This window comes from Scyliorhinus torazame, chromosome 5, assembly GCF_047496885.1.
Source record: "Scyliorhinus torazame isolate Kashiwa2021f chromosome 5, sScyTor2.1, whole genome shotgun sequence".
NCBI classification, from domain to species: Eukaryota; Metazoa; Chordata; class Chondrichthyes; order Carcharhiniformes; family Scyliorhinidae; genus Scyliorhinus; species Scyliorhinus torazame.
Genome location: NC_092711.1, coordinates 138,623,848 through 138,633,034, shown reverse-complemented (window position 1 = coordinate 138,633,034; position 9,187 = coordinate 138,623,848).

The following is a 9,187-nucleotide window of genomic DNA, read 5'->3' as shown; positions in this document are numbered from 1 at the left end:
GTGTGAGAGTGAGGGTGTGTGTGAGAGAGCGAGTGTGTGTGTGTGTGAGAGCGAGGGTGTGTGTGAGAGCGAGGGTGTGTGTGAGAGCGAGGGTGTGTGTGAGAGCGAGGGTGTGTGTGTGTGAGAGCGAGGGTGTGTGTGTGTGAGAGCGAGTGTGTGTGTGTGTGAGAGCGAGGGTGTGTGTGAGAGCGAGGGTGTGTGTGTGTGTGTGTGAGCGAGGGTGTGTGTGTGTATGAGAGCGAGGGTGTGTGTGTGTGAGAGCGAGGGTGTGTGTGTGAGAGTGAGGGTGTGTGTGTGTGAGAGCGAGGGTGTGTGTGTGTGAGAGCGAGGGTGTGTGTGTGAGAGCGAGGGTGTGTGTGTGTGTGAGAGCGAGGGTGTGTGTGTGAGAGGGAGGGTGTGTGTGTGAGAGAGAGGGTGTGTGTGAGAGCGAGGGTGTGTGTGTGTGCGAGGGTGTGTGTGTGTGAGCGAGGGTGTGTGTGTGAGAGCGAGGGTGTGTGTGTGAGAGCGAGGGTGTGTGTGTGTGAGAGCGAGGGTGTGTGTGTGAGAGCGAGGGTGTGCGTGTGTGTGAGAGCAAGGGTGTGTGTGTGAGAGCGAGGGTGTGTGTGTGAGAGCGAGAGTGTGTGAGTGAGAGCGAGGGTGTGTGTGAGAGAGCGAGGGTGTGTGTGTCTGAGAGCGAGGGTGTGTGTGTGTGAGAGTGAGGGTGTGTGTGTGAGAGCGAGGGTGTGTGTGTGTGTGAGAGCGAGGGTGTGGGTGAGAGCGAGGGTGCGTGTGTGTGTGTGAGAGCGAGGGTGTGTGTGTGAGAGCGAGGGTGTGAGTGTGAGAGAGCGAGGGTGTGTGTGTGTGAGAGCGAGGGTGTGTGTGAGTGTGTGAGCGAGGGTGTGTGTGTGAGAGCGAGGGTGTGTGTGTGAGAGCGAGGGTGTGTGTGTGAGAGCGAGGGTGTGGGTGAGAGCGAGGGTGTGTGTGTGTGAGCGAGGGTGTGTGTGTGTGAGAGCGAGGGTGTGTGTGTGAGAGCGAGGGTGTGTGTGTGAGAGAGCGAGGGGGTGTGTGTGTGTGAGAGCGAGGGTGTGTGTGTGAGCGAGGGTGTGTGTGTGTCAGAGCGAGGGTGTGTGTGTCAGAGCGAGGGTGTGTGTGTGAGAGCGAGGGTGTGTGTGTGAGAGCGAGGGTGTGTGTGTGAGAGCGAGGGTGTGTGTGTGTGAGAGCGAGGGTGTGTGTGTGAGAGCGAGGGTGTGTATGAGAGAGCGAGGGTGTGTGTGTGAGAGCGAGGGTGTGTGTGTGAGAGCGAGGGTGTGTGTGTGAGAGCGAGGGTGGGTGTGAGAGCGAGGGTGTGTGTGTGAGAGCGAGGGTGTGTGTGTGAGAGCGAGGGTGTGTGTGTGAGAGCGAGGGTGTGGGTGAGAGCGAGGGTGTGTGTGTGTGAGCGAGGGTGTGTGGGGGAGCGAGGGTGTGTGTGTGAGAGCGAGGGTGTGTGTGTGAGAGCGAGGGTGTGTGTGTGAGAGAGCGAGGGTGTGTGAGAGAGCGAGGGTGAGTGTGTGTGAGAGCGAGGGTGTGTGTGTGTGTGAGAGCGAGGGTGTGTGTGTGAGAGCGAGGGTGTGTGTGTGAGAGCGAGGGTGTGTGTGTGAGAGCGAGGGTGTGTGTGGGAGCGAGGGTGTGTGTGTGTGAGAGCGAAGGTGTGTGTGTGAGAGCGAGGGTGTGTGTGTGAGAGCGAGGGTGTGTGTGTGAGAGCGAGGGTGTGTGTGTGAGAGCGAGGGTGTGTGTGTGTGAGAGCGAGGGTGTGTGTGAGAGCGAGGGTGTGTGTGTGTGAGAGCGAGTGTGTGTGTGTGTGAGTGAGAGCGAGGGTGTGTGTGTGAGAGCGAGGGTGTGTGTGTGAGAGCGAGGGAGTGTGTGTGTGAGAGCGAGGGTGTGTGTGTGTGTGAGCGAGGGTGTGTGTGTGAGAGCGAGGCTGTGTGTGTGAGAGCGAGGGTGTGTGTGTGAGATTGAGGGTGTGTGCGTGTGAGAGCGAGGGTGTGTGTGAGAGCGAGGGTGTGTGTGTGTGAGAGCGAGGATGTGTGTGTGTGAGAGCGAGGGTGTGTGTGTGAGAGCGAGGGTGTGTGTGAGAGAGCGAGGGTGGGTGTGTGTGAGAGCGAGGATGTGTGAGTGTGAGAGCGAGGGTGGGTGTGTGAGAGTGAGGGTGTGTGTGAGAGAGCGAGTGTGTGTGTGTGTGAGAGCGAGGGTGTGTGTGAGAGCGAGGGTGTGTGTGAGAGCGAGGGTGTGTGTGAGAGCGAGGGTGTGTGTGTGTGAGAGCGAGGGTGTGTGTGTGTGAGAGCGAGTGTGTGTGTGTGTGAGAGCGAGGGTGTGTGTGTGAGAGTGAGGGTGTGTGTGTGTGAGAGCGAGGGTGTGTGTGTGTGAGAGCGAGGGTGTGTGTGAGAGCGAGGGTGTGTGTGTGTGTGAGAGCGAGGGTGTGTGTGTGAGAGTGAGGGTGTGTGTGTGAGAGAGAGGGTGTGTGTGTGAGAGTGAGGGTGTGTGTGTGTGTGTGAGGGTGTGTGTGTGTGAGCGAGGGTGTGTGTGTGAGAGCGAGGGTGTGTGTGTGAGAGCGAGGGTGTGTGTGTGTGAGAGCGAGGGTGTGTGTGTGAGAGCGAGGGTGTGTGTGTGTGTGAGAGCAAGGGTGTGTGTGTGAGAGCGAGGGTGTGTGTTTGAGAGCGAGAGTGTGTGAGTGAGAGCGAGGGTGTGTGTGAGAGAGCGAGGGTGTGTGTGTCTGAGAGCGAGGGTGTGTGTGTGAGAGCGAGGGTGTGTGTGTTTGAGAGCGAGGGTGTGGGTGAGAGCGAATGTGCGTGTGTGTGTGTGAGAGCGAGGGTGTGTGTGTGAGAGCGAGGGTGTGAGTGTGTGAGAGAGCGAGGGTGTGTGTGTGTGAGAGCGAGGGTGTGTGTGTGTGTGTGAGCGAGGGTGTGTGTGTGAGAGCGAGGTTGTGTGTGTGAGAGCGAGGGTGTGTGTGTGAGAGCGAGGGTGTGGGTGAGAGCGAGGGTGTGTGTGTGTGAGCGAGGGTGTGTGTGTGTGAGAGCGAGGGTGTGTGTGTGAGAGCGAGGGTGTGTGTGTGAGAGAGCGAGGGTGTGTGTGTGTGTGAGAGCGAGGGTGTGTGTGTGAGCGAGGGTGTGTGTGTGTGAGAGCGAGGGTGTGTGTGTGAGAGCGAGGGTGTGTGTGTGAGAGCGAGGGTGTGTGTGTGAGAGCGAGGGTGTGTGTGTGAGAGCGAGGGTGTGTGTGTGTGAGAGCGAGGGTGTGTGTGTGAGAGCGAGGGTGTGTGTGTGAGAGCGAGGGTGTGTGTGAGAGCGAGGGTGGGTGTGAGAGCGAGGGTGTGTGTGTGAGAGCGAGGGTGTGTGTGTGAGAGCGAGGGAGTGTGTGTGAGAGCGAGGGTGTGGGTGAGAGCGAGGGTGTGTGTGTGTGAGCGAGGGTGTGTGTGTGTGAGAGCGAGGGTGTGTGTGAGAGCGAGGGTGTGTGTGTGAGAGAGCGAGGGTGTGTGAGAGAGCGAGGGTGTGTGTGTGTGAGAGCGAGGGTGTGTGTGTGTGTGAGAGCGAGGGTGTGTGTGTGAGAGCGAGGGTGTGTGTGTGAGAGCGAGGGTGTGTGTGTGAGAGCGAGGGTGTGTGTGTGAGAGCGACGGTGTGTGTGGGAGCGAGGGTGTGTGTGTGTGAGAGCGAAGGTGTGTGTGTGAGAGCGAGGGTGTGTGTGTGAGAGCGAGGGTGTGTGTGTGTGAGAGCGAGGGTGTGTGTGTGTGAGAGCGAGGGTGTGTGTGTGAGAGCGAGGGTGTGTGTGTGAGAGCGAGGGTGTGTGTGTGTGAGAGCGAGGGTGTGTGTGAGAGCGAGGGTGTGTGTGTGTGAGAGCGAGTGTGTGTGTGTGTGTGTGAGAGCGAGGGTGTGTGTGTGTGAGAGCGAGGGTGTGTGTGTGTGAGAGCGAGGGTGTGTGTGTGTGAGAGCGAGAGTGTGTGTGTGAGAGCGAGGGTGTGTGTGTGTGTGAGAGCAAGGGTGTGTGTGTGAGAGCGAGGGTGTGTGTGTGTGAGAGGGAGGGTGTGTGTGTGAGAGCGAGTGTGTGTGTGAGAGAGCGAGGGTGTGTGTGTGAGAGCGAGGCTGTGTGTGTGAGAGCGAGGGTGTGTGTGTGTGAGTGAGGGTGTGTGTGTGTGAGAGCGAGGGTGTGTGTGTGTGAGAGCGAGGGTGTGTGTGTGTGTGTGAGCGAGGGTGTGTGTGTGAGAGCGAGGCTGTGTGTGTGAGAGCGAGGGTGTGTGTGTGAGAGTGAGGGTGTGTGTGTGTGAGAGCGAGGGTGTGTGTGAGAGCGAGGGTGTGTTTGTGAGAGCGAGAGTGTGTGTGTGAGAGCGAGGGTGTGTGTGTGAGAGCGAGGGTGGGTGTGAGAGCGAGGGTGTGTGTGTGAGAGCGAGGGTGTGTGTGTGAGAGCGAGGGTGTGTGTGTGAGAGCGAGGGTGTGGGTGAGAGCGAGGGTGTGTGTGTGTGAGCGAGGGTGTGTGGGGGAGCGAGTGTGTGTGTGTGAGAGCGAGGGTGTGTGTGTGAGAGCGAGGGTGTGTGTGTGAGAGAGCGAGGGTGTGTGAGAGAGCGAGGGTGAGTGTGTGTGAGAGCGAGGGTGTGTGTGTGTGTGAGAGCGAGGGTGTGTGTGTGAGAGCGAGGGTGTGTGTGTGAGAGCGAGGGTGTGTGTGTGAGAGCGAGGGTGTGTGTGGGAGCGAGGGTGTGTGTGTGTGAGAGCGAAGGTGTGTGTGTGAGAGCGAGGGTGTGTGTGTGAGAGCGAGGGTGTGTGTGTGAGAGCGAGGGTGTGTGTGTGAGAGCGAGGGTGTGTGTGTGTGAGAGCGAGGGTGTGTGTGAGAGCGAGGGTGTGTGTGTGAGAGCGAGTGTGTGTGTGTGTGAGTGAGAGCGAGGGTGTGTGTGTGAGAGCGAGGGTGTGTGTGTGAGAGCGAGGGAGTGTGTGTGTGAGAGCGAGGGTGTGTGTGTGTGTGTGAGCGAGGGTGTGTGTGTGAGAGCGAGGCTGTGTGTGTGAGAGCGAGGGTGTGTGTGTGAGAGTGAGGGTGTGTGCGTGTGAGAGCGAGGGTGTGTGTGAGAGCGAGGGTGTGTGTGTGTGAGAGCGAGGATGTGTGTGTGTGAGAGCGAGGGTGTGTGTGTGAGAGCGAGGGTGTGTGTGAGAGAGCGAGGGTGGGTGTGTGTGAGAGCGAGGATGTGTGAGTGTGAGAGCGAGGGTGGGTGTGTGAGAGTGAGGGTGTGTGTGAGAGAGCGAGTGTGTGTGTGTGTGAGAGCGAGGGTGTGTGTGAGAGCGAGGGTGTGTGTGAGAGCGAGGGTGTGTGTGAGAGCGAGGGTGTGTGTGTGTGAGAGCGAGTGTGTGTGTGTGAGAGCGAGGGTGTGTGTGTGTGAGAGCGAGGGTGTGTGTGTGTGAGAGCGAGGGTGTGTGTGAGAGCGAGGGTGTGTGTGTGTGTGAGAGCGAGGGTGTGTGTGTGAGAGTGAGGGTGTGTGTGTGAGAGAGAGGGTGTGTGTGTGAGAGTGAGGGTGTGTGTGTGTGTGTGAGGGTGTGTGTGTGTGAGCGAGGGTGTGTGTGTGAGAGCGAGGGTGTGTGTGTGAGAGCGAGGGTGTGTGTGTGTGAGAGCGAGGGTGTGTGTGTGAGAGCGAGGGTGTGTGTGTGTGTGAGAGCAAGGGTGTGTGTGTGAGAGCGAGGGTGTGTGTTTGAGAGCGAGAGTGTGTGAGTGAGAGCGAGGGTGTGTGTGAGAGAGCGAGGGTGTGTGTGTGAGAGCGAGGGTGTGTGTGTGAGAGCGAGGGTGTGTGTGTGTGAGAGCGAGGGTGTGGGTGAGAGCGAGGGTGCGTGTGTGTGTGTGAGAGCGAGGGTGTGTGTGTGAGAGCGAGGGTGTGAGTGTGTGAGAGAGCGAGGGTGTGTGTGTGTGAGAGCGAGGGTGTGTGTGTGTGTGTGAGCGAGGGTGTGTGTGTGAGAGCGAGGCTGTGTGTGTGAGAGCGAGGGTGTGTGTGTGAGAGCGAGGGTGTGGGTGAGAGCGAGGGTGTGTGTGTGTGAGCGAGGGTGTGTGTGTGTGAGAGCGAGGGTGTGTGTGTGAGAGCGAGGGTGTGTGTGTGAGAGAGCGAGGGTGTGTGTGTGTGTGAGAGCGAGGGTGTGTGTGTGAGCGAGGGTGTGTGTGTGTGAGAGCGAGGGTGTGTGTGTGAGAGCGAGGGTGTGTGTGTGAGAGCGAGGGTGTGTGTGTGAGAGCGAGGGTGTGTGTGTGTGAGAGCGAGGGTGTGTGTGTGTGAGAGCGAGGGTGTGTGTGTGAGAGCGAGGGTGTGTGTGAGAGCGAGGGTGGGTGTGAGAGCGAGGGTGTGTGTGTGAGAGCGAGGGTGTGTGTGTGAGAGCGAGGGAGTGTGTGTGAGAGCGAGGGTGTGGGTGAGAGCGAGGGTGTGTGTGTGTGAGCGAGGGTGTGTGTGTGTGAGAGCGAGCGTGTGTGTGAGAGCGACGGTGTGTGTGGGAGCGAGGGTGTGTGTGTGTGAGAGCGAAGGTGTGTGTGTGAGAGCGAGGGTGTGTGTGTGAGAGCGAGGGTGTGTGTGTGTGAGAGCGAGGGTGTGTGTGTGTGAGAGCGAGGGTGTGTGTGTGAGAGCGAGGGTGTGTGTGTGAGAGCGAGGGTGTGTGTGTGTGAGAGCGAGGGTGTGTGTGAGAGCGAGTGTGTGTGTGTGTGAGAGCGAGTGTGTGTGTGTGTGTGTGAGAGCGAGGGTGTGTGTGTGAGAGCGAGGGTGTGTGTGTGAGAGCGAGGGAGTGTGTGTGTGAGAGCGAGGGTGTGTGTGTGTGTGTGAGCGAGGGTGTGTGTGTGAGAGCGAGGCTGTGTGTGTGAGAGCGAGGGTGTGTGTGTGAGAGTGAGGGTGTGTGTGTGTGAGAGCGAGGGTGTGTGTGAGAGCGAGGGTGTGTGTGTGTGAGAGCGAGGATGTGTGTGTGAGAGCGAGGGTGTGTGTGTGAGAGCGAGGGTGTGTGTGAGAGAGTGTGAGGGTGGGTGTGTGAGAGTGAGGGTGTGTGTGAGAGAGCGAGTGTGTGTGTGTGTGAGAGCGAGGGTGTGTGTGAGAGCGAGGGTGTGTGTGAGAGCGAGGGTGTGTGTGAGAGCGAGGGTGTGTGTGTGTGAGAGCGAGGGTGTGTGTGTGTGAGAGCGAGTGTGTGTGTGAGAGCGAGGGTGTGTGTGAGAGCGAGGGTGTGTGTGTGTGTGTGTGAGCGAGGGTGTGTGTGTGTATGAGAGTGAGGGTGTGTGTGTGTGTGTGAGAGCGAGGGTGTGTGTGTGAGAGTGAGGGTGTGTGTGTGTGAGAGCGAGGGTGTGTGTGTGTGAGAGCGAGGGTGTGTGTGTGAGAGCGAGGGTGTGTGTGTGTGTGAGAGCGAGGGTGTGTGTGTGAGAGGGAGGGTGTGTGTGTGAGAGAGAGGGTGTGTGTGTGAGAGCGAGGGTGTGTGTGTGTGCGAGGGTGTGTGTGTGTGAGCGAGGGTGTGTGTGTGAGAGCGAGGGTGTGTGTGTGAGAGCGAGGGTGTGTGTGTGTGAGAGCGAGGGTGTGTGTGTGAGAGCGAGGGTGTGTGTGTGTGTGAGAGCAAGGGTGTGTGTGTGAGAGCGAGGGTGTGTGTGTGAGAGCGAGAGTGTGTGAGTGAGAGCGAGGGTGTGTGTGAGAGAGCGAGGGTGTGTGTGTCTGAGAGCGAGGGTGTGTGTGTGTGAGAGTGAGGGTGTGTGTGTGAGAGCGAGGGTGTGTGTGTGTGTGAGAGCGAGGGTGTGGGTGAGAGCGAGGGTGCGTGTGTGTGTGTGAGAGCGAGGGTGTGTGTGTGAGAGCGAGGGTGTGAGTGTGAGAGAGCGAGGGTGTGTGTGTGTGTGTGAGCGAGGGTGTGTGTGTGTGAGCGAGGGTGTGTGTGTGTGAGAGCGAGGGTGTGTGTGTGAGAGCGAGGGTGTGTGTGTGAGAGAGCGAGGGTGTGTGCGTGTGTGAGAGCGAGGGTGTGTGTGTGAGCGAGGGTGTGTGTGTGTCAGAGCGAGGGTGTGTGTGTCAGAGCAAGGGTGTGTGTGTGAGAGCGTGGGTGTGTGTGTGAGAGCGAGGGTGTGTGTGTGTGTGAGAGCAAGGGTGTGTGTGTGAGAGCGAGGGTGTGTGTGTGAGAGCGAGAGTGTGTGTGAGAGAGCGAGGGTGTGTGTGTCTGAGAGCGAGGGTGTGTGTGTGTGAGAGTGAGGGTGTGTGTGTGTGAGAGCGAGGGTGTGTGTGTGTGTGAGAGCGAGGGTGTGTGTGTGTGTGAGAGCGAGGGTGTGGGTGAGAGCGAGGGTGTGTGTGTGTGTGAGAGCGAGGGTGTGTGTGTGAGAGCGAGGGTGTGTGTGTGAGAGCGAGGGTGTGTGTGTGTGAGAGCGAGGGTGTGTGTGTGAGAGCGAGGGTGTGTGTGTGTGTGAGAGCAAGGGTGTGTGTGTGAGAGCGAGGGTGTGTGTGTGAGAGCGAGAGTGTGTGTGAGAGAGCGAGGGTGTGTGTGTCTGAGAGCGAGGGTGTGTGTGTGTGAGAGTGAGGGTGTGTGTGTGTGAGAGCGAGGGTGTGTGTGTGTGTGAGAGCGAGGGTGTGTGTGTGTGTGAGAGCGAGGGTGTGGGTGAGAGCGAGGGTGCGTGTGTGTGTGTGAGAGCGAGGGTGTGTGTGTGAGAGCGAGGGTGTGAGTGTGAGAGAGCGAGGGTGTGTGTGTGTGAGAGCGAGGGTGTGTGTGTGTGTGAGAGCGAGGGTGTGTGTGTGTGTGTGAGCGAGGGTGTGTGTGAGAGCGAGGGTGTGTGTGTGAGAGCGAGGGTGTGTGTGTGAGAGCGAGGGTGTGGGTGAGAGCGAGGGTGTGTGTGTGTGAGCGAGGGTGTGTGTGTGTGAGAGCGAGGGTGTGTGTGTGAGAGCGAGGGTGTGTGTGTGAGAGAGCGAGGGTGTGTGTGTGTGTGAGAGCGAGGGTGTGTGTGTGAGCAAGGGTGTGTGTGTGTCAGAGCGAGGGTGTGTGTGTCAGAGCGAGGGTGTGTGTGTGAGAGCGAGGGTGTGTGTGTGAGAGCGAGGGTGTGTGTGTGAGAGCGAGGGTGTGTGTGTGTGAGAGCGAGGGTGTGTATGAGAGCGAGGGTGTGTGTGTGAGAGCGAGGGTGTGTGTGTGAGAGCGAGGGTGTGTGTGTGAGAGCGAGGGTGGGTGTGAGAGCGAGGGTGTGTGTGTGAGAGCGAGGGTGTGTGTGTGAGAGCGAGGGTGTGTGTGTG